The sequence below is a fragment of the Giraffa tippelskirchi genome, chromosome X (assembly GCF_054371585.1).
Source record: "Giraffa tippelskirchi isolate mGirTip1 chromosome X, T2T-mGirTip1v1.2.pri, whole genome shotgun sequence".
Taxonomy (NCBI): Eukaryota; Metazoa; Chordata; class Mammalia; order Artiodactyla; family Giraffidae; genus Giraffa; species Giraffa tippelskirchi.
This window is the reverse complement of record NC_137289.1, coordinates 26819902-26833235: the sequence shown is the minus strand read 5'-3', so window position 1 is coordinate 26833235 and position 13334 is coordinate 26819902.

The following is a 13334-nucleotide window of genomic DNA, read 5'->3' as shown; positions in this document are numbered from 1 at the left end:
TCCTAAGGCCCACTTGACTTCGCATTCCAGGATGTCTGACTCTAGATGAGCGATCATCCATTGTGATTATCTGGGTCATGAAGATCTTTTTTGCATAGTTCTTCCGTGTAGATCAAATCCCTTATGAGTATACAGTGGAAGTGACAAATAGATTTAAGGGATTAGACCTGATAGACAGAGTGCCTGATGAACTATGGACAGAGGTTCCTGACATTGTACAGGAGACAAGGATCAAGAAAATCCCCATGGAAAAGAAATGCAAAAAAGCAAAATGGCTGTCTGAAGAGGCCTTACAGATAGCTGGGAAGAGAAGAGAAGCGAAAAGCAAAGGAGAAAAGTAAAGATATTCCCATCTGAATGCAGAGTTCCAAAGAATAGCAAGGAGAGATAAGAAAGCCTTCCTCAGCGATCAGTGCAAAGAAATAGAGGAAAACAACAGATTGGGAAAGACTAGAGATCTCTTCAAGAAAATTAGAGATACCAAAGGAACATTTCATGCAAAGATGGGCTCGATAAAGGACAGAAATGGTATGGACCTAACAGAAGCAGAAGATATTAAGAAGAGGTGGCAAGAATACACAGAAGAACTGTACAAAAAAGATCTTCATGACCCAGATAATCATGATGGTGTGACCACTCACCTAGAGCCAGACATCCTGGAATGTGAAGTCAAGTGGGCCTTAGAAAGCATCACTATGAACAAAGCTAGTGGAGGTGATGGAATTCCAGTTGAGCTATTTCAAATCCTCAAAGGTGATGCTGTGAAAGTGCTGCACTCGATACGCCAGCAAATTTGGAAAACTCAGCAGTGGCCACAGGACTGGAAGAGGTCAGTTTTCGTTCCAATCCCAAAGAAAGGCAATGCCAAAGAAAGCTCAAACTACCGCACCATTGCACTCATCTCACATGCTAGTAAAGTAATGCTCAAAATTCTAGAAGCCAGGCTTCAGCAATACATGAACCGTGAACTTCCAGATGTTCAAGCTGGATTTAGAAAAGGCAGAGGAACCAGAGATCAAATTGCCAATATCCGCTGGATCATCGAAAAAGCAAGAGAGTTTCAGAAAAACATCTATTTCTACTTTATTGACTATGCCAAAGCCTTTGACTGTGTGGATCACAATAAACTGTGGAAAATTCTGAAAGAGATGGGAATACCAGACCATCTGACCTGTCTCTTGAGAAACCTGTGTGCAGGTCAGGAAGCAACAGTTAGATCTGGACATGGAACAACAGACTGGTTCCAAATAGGAAAAGGAGTACGTCAAGGCTGTATATTGTCACCCTGCTTATTTAACTTCTATGCAGAGTACATCATGAGAAACGCTGGGCTGGAAGAAACACAAGCTGGAATCAAGATTGCCAGGAGAAATATCAATAACCGAAGATATGCGGATAACACCACCCTTATGGCAGAAAGTGAAGAAGAACTAAAGAGCCTCTTGATGAAGGTGAAAGAGGAGAGTGAAAAAGTTGGCTTAAAGCTCAACGTTCAGAAAACTAAGATCATGGCATCTGATCCCATCACTTCATGGGAAATAGATGGGGAAACAGTGGAAACAGTGGCAGACTTTATTTTTTGGGGCTCCAGAATCACTTCTGATGGTGATTGCAGCCATGAAATTAAAAGATGCTTACTCCTTGGAAGGAAGTTTATGGCCAACCTAGATAGCATATTTAAAAGCAGAGACATTACTTTGCCAACAAAAGTCCGTCTAGTCAAGGCTATGGTTTTTCCAGTGGTCATGTATGGATGTGATAGTTGGATGGTGAAGAAAGCTGAGCGCCGAAGAATTGATGCTTTTGAACTGTGGTGTTGGAGAAGACTCTTGAGAGTCCCTTGGACTGCAAGGAGATCCAATCAATCCATCCTAAAAGAGATCAATCCTAGGTGTTAATTGGAAGGACTGATGTTGAAGCTGAAACTCCATTACTTTGGCCACCTCATGCGAAGAGTTGACTCATTGGAAAAGACCCTAATGCTGGGTAGGATTGGGGGCGGGAGGAGAAGGGGATGACAGAGGATGAGATGGTTGGATGGCATCACTGACTCAATGGACATGGGTTTGGGTAGACTCCGGGAGTTGGTGATGCACAGAGAGGCCTGGCGTGCTGCAATTCATGGGATGGCAAAGAGTCAGACACGACTGAGCGGCTGAACTGAACTGAACTCTGTGTATTCTTGCCACCTCTTCTTAATATCTTCTGCTTCTGTTAGGTCCATACCATTTTTGTCCTTATTGTGCTCATCTTTGCATGAAATGTTCTCTTAGTGTTTCTAATTTTCTTGAAGAGATCTCTAGTCTTTCCCATTCTATTGTTTTCCTCTATTTCTTTGCAATTTTCACTGTGGGAATGCTTTCTTATCCTTCCTTGCTCTTCTTTGGAACTTTGCATTCAACTTGGTTCTTATAGTGGCATCTATTGGCAATTAATTCTATCTGCATTTGTCTGAAAAGTCTATATTTTACCTTCATAGTTTTAATATGTATTTTGATAGGTTTATGAATTCAGTTTGATTTTTTTCTTTCAATTTATGATTATGTTTCTCCATTGTCTTCTGCCTTGCTGAGTTTTTTATGAGAAGTTTGCTGTTATTTTTGTCAATGTTATCCTCCATGTATTTTTTTTTAAAAAATTAGCTGCCTTTTTAGCAACTGAATTATTATATTCTTTGGTATGATCATCTTTATATTTAGTTTACATGAAGTTTGTTAAGAAACTTGAATTTTGGGCTTCTTATTCTAATCATATTTGTAAAAAACCTTTGTACTTATTTCTTCAGTTTTTTTTTTTGCAACCTCCTTTCCCACACACATGTCTTCCTGAGGCTTCAGTTACATGAATATTAAACCACCTAAAATCATCCCACGAGTCACTGATGCTCTGCTTGCTTTTTTTCCTTTTCATAACTTTTTTTTGTATTATATCTCTTTGTCTTTTTTTTTAATCTCTATACTTCTTTAAATATAAGTTATATTGTTGTGTTCAGCAAGTTTGCTAATCTTTTCTTCAGTTTTATGTAATCCACTACTAATCCCACTCAGTATATTTCTTTTACTTCAGATACTGTATTTAAAAGTTTCATTTTGGCTTTTAAAAATCTTCAATTTCTTTTTTAATTATGTTTGCATTTTCTTCAACATCCTAGAATGCATGAAAAACATTTCCAATAGCTTTTTGTCTACTATACCAATAATTTCTCTCATTTCTGGCACTGTTTTTATTGATTGTTTTTTTATTATATTGTTTCATTTCTTGAATGCCTGGCATTTTTTGAATTGGATACCAAATATGATTTTAACATTGTTGGTTCTGGATTTTGTTATATTCCTCTATAAAACATTGGGTTTTATTCTGGCAAGCAGTTATATTTGTCAGGAAATTTTACATTTTCAAGGCTTATTTGTATACTGTTTCAGGAAATACCCAGGGTTACCTTTAATATAGAGCTGATTTATCCCCACTGTAAGGCAATAACTTTCTGAAAACTCTACCTGATACCCTGTGTATGAAGCCTCACTACTCTGGCTTGTGGGAACACAAACTACTTACAGGCTTTGTATGAGCTTCTGAAAATATTCAATCTGTACTTCACTGATTGTTTACTTATCCTTATGGAGATCCAACACGCACAAAGCTAAACCAGTATTCAGCCAAAGATTTTAGGGAATCCCTGTGTATATCTTCAGAACTCTCTTTTTCTCTCTTGGAGCTCCCTCTTCTAATATGTGCTTTACAAATTCTGTCTTGCAATCCTCCATGTTCTGATCTCAGTTTTTTCCACTCAGCAAGACTTCAGGGCCCTGTTTTGGTTTCAACTGCCTGTACTTCAACTTGAAATTTGCCTCCAGGCAGTTACTCAGGGAAATTATACTGCTCTACTTCTTTGTTTCCCTTCTCCTAGAGGTCACTGTTTACTGTCCCTATGGTCAAACATCAAAAACAAATTTTTCATATATTTTACCTAAGCTTCACATTATTTACAGTTGGAAGACAATTCCTGTAAAAGTCCTTCATAGGTGGAATTAAATACCTCCATCTTTTTACTTTTAACCTGTTTCATCTTTATATTAAAATATTTATTTTGTAAACAGCATATAGTCGTTTTAAAATTCAGTCAGATAATTAGTGTTTAGCACACTTATATTCAGGGCAATTATTATTCTACTTATATTTACATCTGTGTATGCTATTTACATCTACCATCTTGCTATTCCTTTGTAAATTTCCTATCTACTCTTAGTCTTGCTGTTTCAATTTGCCTATCTTTTGGTGGGGGAAGAGGATTACTCGATTATTTTAATTTATTCTGTTATTACTGCTCTATTAGATTTTTAGCTACATAGTTATATATAGAATAGTTTTAGTGGTTAATCTAGAGATGACTATATACATACTTAACTTATTATAGCTTACCTTAAATTATTTTTTTTTTGAAAGTTGCCCAGTCATGTCTGACTCTTTGTGACCCCAAGGACTATAGAGTCCATGGAATTCTCCAGGCCAGAATACTGGAGTGGGTAGCCTTTCCTTTCTCCAGGGGATCTTCCCAACCCAGGAATCTAACCGGGGTCTCCTGCATTGCAGGTGGATTCTTTACCAACTGAGCTATCAAGGAAGCCCATCAGGTCCCATCACTTCATGGCAAATAGATGGGGAAACAATGGAAACAGCGACAGACTTTATTTTCTTGGGCTCCAAAATCCCTGCAGATGGTGACTGCAGCCATTAAATTAAAAGACACTTACTCCTTGGAAGAAAAGCTATGACCAACCTAGACAGCATATTAAAAAGCAGAGACATTACTTTGTCAACAAAGGTCCATCTAGTCAAAGCTATGGTTTTCTCAGTAGTTATGTATGGATGTGAGAGTTGGACTATAAAGAAAGCTGAGTGCCAAAGAATTGATGCTTTTGAACTGTGGTGTTGGAAAAGACTCGAGAGTCTCTTGGACTGCAAGGTGATCAAACCAGTCAATTGTAAAGGAAATCAGTCCTGAATAGTCATTGGAAGGACTGATGTTGAAGCTGAAACTCCAATACTTTGGCCACCTGATGCGAAGAACTGACTCATTTGAAAAGACCCTGATGCTGGGAAAGATTGAAGGCAGGAGGAGAAGGGGATGACAGAGGATGAGGTGGTTGGATGGCATCACCGACTCGATGGACATGAGTTTGAACAGATTCTGGAAGTTGGTGATGGACAGGGAAGCCTGGTGTGTTGCAGTCCATGGGGTGGCAAAGAGTTGGACACTACTGAGCCACTGAACTGAACTGACTGACCTTAAATGATTACCTCTTAATGAACAATAAAAAACTTAAAATCATTTGGATCCATTTAATGCTCTTGTGCTATTGTTGGTACACAATTTTCTTCTATATATGTTATAAACCCCACAAGACTTTGATTTTGTCACTTTCAATGGGTTATATAATTTATATACTACCTGTTTATTCTTTTTTGGTACTTTTTATGCTTTTCTGAAGTTTAGTCATTCCATCAAGGATTATTTTCCCTCGGACAGAGAGTGGATTCATTTCCAAGGTAAATATTTATATATCTGACATTAAATATATTTTATTATTTGTTTTTTCATTTATCCTATTTTGGTACTATTTTTCTATTATTTTTCCTTTAATGAAATAATCATTATTTTTATCCTATTATGTCTCTTCCTTTAGCTTGTTCTTTCCACTATGCTTTTCAATTGTATCTTTTTTTGCTACTGAAGTTTCCAAGGCTCCCATATGGGTTGATGATGATGTTTTGTTTTATGCAAACGAAAGAAGAAAGAAGAATAAATGAGAATTAGCATACATGAAAAATCTGTATGAAGGTATAAGTAGAAAAGGTCCAAAATAATTTAAATTGGTATTGTGTTTCCACTTCAGTCTCATATTTTTCAGGTTGATGTTAAGGAATATACAATGCAGTTCATTAAGTTGAAGTAAGACAAACACAGCTCTCTTATTTAGCTCCAATTACCTTATCTCTGACAAAGCAGTTGCTAGCTTTGTTGAGAGAATTATTTTATTGATATTGTTGGGTGGTACACAAAAAGTTGCATATTTAAAGTGGTGGACAATTTTTAATTAAGAAAGTGTAAATAAAGAATCAAGTATTTCTTTTTGTTCTGGTATATGATCCATTAGCTTTTTAAGTTTAAAAATGTAGTTGATTGGCAATTATTTAGTTTGACTAAATACTTTGCAAATGTCCTCTTTCATGAATGTTAATTTGACATTTGAAAGTTTATTTGACGATATTCACATAATTCTTTGATTTGCAATAGTCAGACAAATGTTGAGAGGAAGACACTAGGGAACAGAAAGTTTAAGTTCATTTTGATATCTGATGACTATTACAGGGTTTATCCAATAGTTGGTCTATTCCATTTCTAATAGCTAATATATCATGCAACAGTCAAAACAATTATATTGATATTTTTACATGAAAAAAATATTTACTAGGCAGAGTGACATTTACAGAAGAATTTTACAGATTACTGTGCCTAAGGGCATCAACTTAAGATGATGTGGCATTTTCAGTGACTAAACTCAAAATTATCAGTATATATTTTTCTTAGAAAATTTTGTGTCATAATAATGTTGATTACTTTGAATTATTAAAATATATTATCCCACATTTTATCTCCTTGCACATCTTTTGTCTTCTGTTTTCATCTGTTGTTTAGTCTTTTTTCCTTTTGAAGTAATTATGTCACTAAAGTACTTGGTTTGGAATCACCAAATTCCTAACATTCTAGCTAAACATTACTAATGCTCACCATTATTTCCACTTCTCTGTGCTTAACTAGTCATATAGAAGACTCTATTTCCCAGCCTTGAAAATTGATCGAGGCCACATGACTAATGCTGGTTAATTGATTGTGACTGGTAAAATATGTATCATTTCAGGCCTGACACACTTAAGAACCAGTGTGCCATGCTGTCTTCACCTGCCAAAATGGACCCTGAACCAGCATGTTGAAATGATGATTCCATAAAATACAGAGAATCAGCCTGAAATACTTAACCACTAGAGGGAGCATATTTGCCTGAAAAGTCATGGGGAGCTGGAGCAGACTTTGCATGAGTAGAGATAAACTAGTTTAGTGTTAAGTAACTGAGATTTTGGTATTGTTGTTACAGCATAGTCTAGTGTATCTTGACTGCTCTGTGTTTAGTTGCTCAGTTGTGTCTGACTCTTTGTGACCCCATGGACTGTAGCCCGCCAGTCTCATCTGTCCATGATGATTCTCCAGGCAAGAACACTGGAGTGGGTTGCCACGCCTTCCTCCAGGGGATCTTTCCAACCCAAGAATCGAACCCAGGTCCACATTGCAGGCAGATTCTTTACCGTCTGAGCCACCAGGGAAGCCCAAGAATACTGGAGTGGGTAGACTATCCCTTCTCCAGGGGAACTTCCTAACCCAGGAATTGAATCAGGGTCTCCTGCATTGCAGGTGGATTCTTTACCAGCTGAGCTACCAGGGGACTGATACACATCTTGAAGAACTTAGATGTAGACATGAGTTGGGTTGGGGAGAGCTTATGGACATATGACTCTTCTTCACTCATTATATCTCATGTTTTGTCAAATCATGAGACTTCCCTCATGGCTCAGACGGTAAAGTGTCTGCCTGCAATGCGAGAGACCCGGGTTCAATTCCTGGGTTGGGAAGATCCCCTGGAGAAGGAAATGGCAACCCACTCCAGTACTCTTGCCTGAAAATTCCGTGGACAGAGGAGCCTTGTAAGATACACTCCATGGGGTCACAAAGAGTCAGACACGACTGAGCAACTTCAAGTGATTTGTCAAATCATACCAATTTTGTTTTTATAACCTGATTTTCCTTTTCTATTTCTACATCTACTTACAAAGCCTCTAAATTTTACCCCACATTAGGTACAAAAGTATAAATGCATTTTGTGACCAGCCCAGGGTGACATATATTGTTGTAGTGACAACAAAGCTTCAAGCTCATATTGTTTCATGCTATTAATTATTTTCCACAGAGGTAAAATATTTAAAAATAAACATATATGAAATGCATCATGCATAATACAAAATCTTTACTCTTTAGGAATTATAAGCTAGTGAAACTCACATGTGTTCTGGAAAATCAAGACAGTATTAACCACTTGGTTGCTTATTGTGACCCAATAATAGAGTCATCTGATTTCTGCTTCTGTAAAGAATAATTTTTAAATGAGTAAAATGTCACTATTCTCATTTAAAGATAAAAATAGAAAACATGGAAGAAAACCAAGTTTACGTGGTTTACAAAGACTATTTATAGTATATATTTAGAAGTGTTGTGTGTTTTCAGTTCCTCATGCTTGTCTGTTTATCATTCACCCAACTGATATTTTCATGCCTTAAGTACCATGATGGAGAAAAAAACATAAATGCTGGTTATTGAAAAGAATGATCATATTATATGGAAGGAAGAGCCTGATAATGAGATAGATTAAAATGAAGGGGATTTATTTTCTGAAAACCTCATATCTTCCTTAATGTCATCACAGATATGTTTACATAAACATATTCATTTTACCTTTTTAGGGAAATTCTCTTTGCTTTCTACTTTTTAAAATTATGCTAATAATTATTTTATGTACATTTTAAAAAATAATTTTATTTACATATTTTTGGCTGTGCTGGGTTTTTGTTGCTGTGTGGGCTTTTTTTCTGGTCGTGGCAAGCAAAGGCTACTTTTGGTTGCAGTATGCAGGCTTCTTCATTGTGGTGACTTCTGTTGTTGTGAGCATGGGCTCTAGTGTGTATTTGCTTTGGTAGTTGCAGCTCCCAGGCTCTAGAGCACAGGCTCAATAGTTGTGGCACACAGGCTTAGTTGCTCTGTGGCATGTGGGATCTTCCTGAATCAGGGATCCAACCCATATCTCCTGCATTGGCAGGCAAATTCTTTACCATTGAGCCACCAGGGAAGCCCTTTATGTGCATTTTTAGTTAAACACTCTCACAAATCTTATTTCTTGTGTAGATGCCTCAGGCAAGGAACATATAGAATAAAAGTTAATCCGAATCTCACACCTCTATGTAGATAGTCTTATATTTGAGATTTTAAAAAGAACTTCTCTACCATTTCTAAAATTATCTATTTTATTAGACACTTACATGAAGTAATCTAAAGTTATCTCTGCCCTCTAAAAACCTGTCATTTAAAACATGGAGAATGACCCTACACATTCATTTGAGGCCTTACATAAACGTGTTAAGACACTAAACAGATATGTGATTCTTTCTGTTGGTGTTTGGTGGTTTGGTTGTTAAGTGATGTCTGACTCTTGCAACTCCATGGACTGTAGCCTGACGGGCTCCTCTGCCCATGGAATTCTCCAGCCAAAAATACTGGAGTGGGCTGCCATTTCCTTTTCCAGGAGATCTTCCCAACCCAGAAATCAAACCCAGGTCTCCTTCATTGCAGGGAGGTTCTTTACTATCTGGGCTACGAGGGAAGCCCCATTCCCAAACAACCATGCTTGCCACACTTGTATAATATTTACCATATTGACCTTTATTTTCTACTTATTTGTGTGCTTTTTATTATATCTATTACTAATCGTTGTGCTCCTGAGAAGTTGTATGTAATATAGCTTGGACTACAATCAATAGCAAATAGAAATTCAATAAAGAGTTTAGGCATAAGAAAAATATTTAATTTCTCTGTGTAAAATGTAAACCAAAATGTTAGAATGACTAAGGTTTTCTCTTCATTCAAATTTAACATAATCATAATTATTGACCCCCAAGTATATACGATTTGAAGACAACCATTTTAATGTGTGTGTGTATATATATAGATAGATAGATAGATAGATATAACAATTTATTGGCTGTTTCATAATTGTTAATTATATGACAGCTTGTAAATTCAATCAAGATTTATCAGGATACCAAAACAGTTCCATACACTCAAACCACTGATCCCACTATGCCTACTAGAGCAGAGAAATCTAAACTTTTTTATATTGCTTGTGAAATTCTTACTGTGTATATCTATTTTCCTTTCTTGGGAGAAAAGCTCTACAAGTTTCATAAAATTCTCAAAGGGATTTGTGAGTCCCAAAATATGCTAAAGCTAAAACGTGATAGTTAGCTTTGACCTCTTCTTTACCTTTACCTCTCACATTCCTATGTTAGTAATTTATGTATTCTTCTAAATATCAGTTAAAATTGTCTTCTCTTTGACCTTACTGTCCAAGTTCAGACCCTCATCATATTTCTTAACTGATTTCTCTACCTTAAATCTTATAACCCTCTAGGGGAGGAAGCAGTTGAAAATTAGAAATATAAGGAAAAAATGCATTAGAAATGAGGATAAAGATAATAGATGAGAGAAAGTTTTAATTATATTATTATCAGGATCAACAGGGATATGAAACCTGATAGGTATAGCTAGTTGCAAAGTTACCAAAATAAGTAAATATCCAGCCCCTTCTACTCACCCACCCATAATAGAACTATTTGTTGTTCTTATTGCTGCAGTACTACGGGATAGCATAATTATAACAACTTCTAAAATGTATGAAAATTATTACTTGTTCATCTATTTCTTCCACTAGACTCTGGTATCTTCTAGAACATCAATCATTTTATTCACTTGTCTTATTAATTCTCCCCTCTTCTTACTAAAATATCAGCACTATGAAGGCAAAGACACAGTCTCCTTTGTTCACTATTATATGCCCAATATCTAACATTGTATCTGGCATATGATTGGCAATCAATATTTTTTGCATGTGGGAAATGGCGACCCACTCCAGTATTCTTGTCTGGAGAATAGTATTAGTCTCTCTTGTCTGCAGAACTCTCTTGTCTGTCCAGAACTGTGTTAGTCAGTTCTGTAGAGACATTAGCAGAAAGAAGCTAATGACTGGTGAACTTTCCCAAAAAATATTGCTCTTGATTCATGAATAATTATAAACACCATTGTAACCTACAGATTTTTCTAATGAGAAATTAAATTCCCTAAGGAGAGTTAAAAGCTCCTGTCACTAATCAGGGAAATTTTAGGTGACAAGAATATATCATTCACAGTAGTGTTTTCTAGTAAATTTAATCTAAGGGATAATAAATTTGAATCACTTCAGGTAATTTTTAGGCATTTTTCTTTCAATTTTATCTTGTAATTATATGGAAAAAACTTAGGCCAGAACATAAATTCTATTGTATAACATTTGTAGCACAGGTGGTGCCATGGTAAAGAATCTGCCTGCCAATTCAGGAGACATAGATTCGCAAGTTTGATCCCTGGATGGAAAGATCCCTTGGAGAAAGAAATAGCAACCCACTCCCATATTCTTGCCTGGAAAAATCCCATGGACAGAGGAGCCTGGTGGGCTACAGTCCATGGGGTTGCAAAGAGTCAAACATAACTGAGTGACTGAGCACACACACACACACACACACAATTAACATAATATCAAATTCAAATGAATATGCATTAACTGATATAGGATTTGTTTTTCACATTTTTATTCAAATATAGCATACATTAGGCAAAGAACACTAATTTTAATAGGAAAGCTTTATTATTTTTTCATATGTATACCTCCAGGAAACAAACAACTAGCCAAATCATAATATAGAACATCCTAAGCACTCCAAAAAGTTTCCTCAGAGCCTTCATATTCAGTACTTGATGAGATGTATACAGTATTCTGATTTTTATCACATTGATAGTAAACTTAAAGTAGAAAAACAAAAAATAATAGTATCCTTTAATAGAAATTATATTTATTATGTGTGTTCATTCAATCAACCTCCAATTTTGTTCTTGTTTTGGTTGGACCTTTTGCTTTTCCATACACGGAATAAAAGATTGGTTCCAAATAGGGAAAGAGTACGTCAGGGCTGTATATTGTCACCCTGCTTATTTAACTTATATGCAGAGTACATCATGAGAAACGCTGGGCTGGAGGAAGCCAGAATCGAGATGGCCAGGAGAAATATCAATAACCTCAGATATGCAGATGACGCCACCCTTATGGCAGAAAGTAAAGAAGAACTAAAGAGCCTCTTGATGAAAGTGAAAGAGGAGAGTGAAAAAGGTTGCTTAGAAGTCAACATTCAGAAAACTAAGATCATGGCATCTGGTCCCATCACTTCATGGGAAATAGATGGGGAAACAGTGGTTGACTTTATTTTTGGGGGCTCCAAAATCACTGCAGATGGTGACTGCAGCCATGAAATTAAAAGATACTTACTCCTTGGAAGAAAAGTGATGACCAACCTAGACAACATATTAAAAAGCAGAGACATTACTTTGCCAACAAAGGTCCGTCTTGTCAAGGCTATGGTTTTTCCAGTAGTCATGTATGTATGTGAGGGTTGGACTTTAAAGAAAGCTAAGAGCCAAAGAATTGATGCTTTTGAACTGTGGTGTTGGAGAACACTCTTGAGAGTCCCTTGGACAGCAAGAAGATCCAACCAGCCCATCCTAAAGGAAATTGGTCCTGGATATTCATTGGAAGGACTGATGCTGAAGCTGAAGCTTCAATACTTTGGCCACCTGATGTGAATAACTGACTCATTTGAAAAGACCCTGATGCTGAGAAAGACTGAAGGCAGGAGGAGAAGGGGACGACAAGGATGAGATGGTTGGATGGCATCACCGACTCAGTGGGCATGAGTTTGAGTAAACTCCAGGAGTTGGTGATGGACAGGGAGGACTGGCGTGCTGCACTCCATGGAGTCGCAACGAGTCAGACACGGCTGAGCAACTGAACTGAACTGAACTGAACTGATACACCTGCTAACTAATTTGTCAATTTCCATAAAAGAAATCTGCATGTATTTTAATTCATATTGTGATATATATAAAGAGATCAATTTGGGGAGAGGTGAAATCTTCAAGTACAGAGTTTTCCATAAGATGAAAAAGATTAGTTTTTCTGTTTTCCTGGTTTGCTTTAATTTTATCTCATCAGTAAAGTATTGATATCAGCACAGAGATTTTACTCATATCTAATTAGACTTATTTCTGGGATTCAGTTTTTTTTTAAATGATACCATACATAGTTTTTTTTTTTCTAGTTTTATTTTTGCATTTTTGACTTTCGATATATAGAAATACAGTTAACATCATATTGACTGTTTACCAGAAACTTTACTAGATTCATTTCTAAATTCTCATTATTTGTGTACATATGAAATCATAGTATCTATGAATAAGGATAGTTGTCTTCCATTCATTTTAATCTTCACTCCCTTCATTTTTCTTCCCGGCCTTCCTTACTGCTATGAATTTCAGCACAATGTTGTGTAGAAGAGATGTTGATGGAAAACTTTTTTTTTTTTATCTT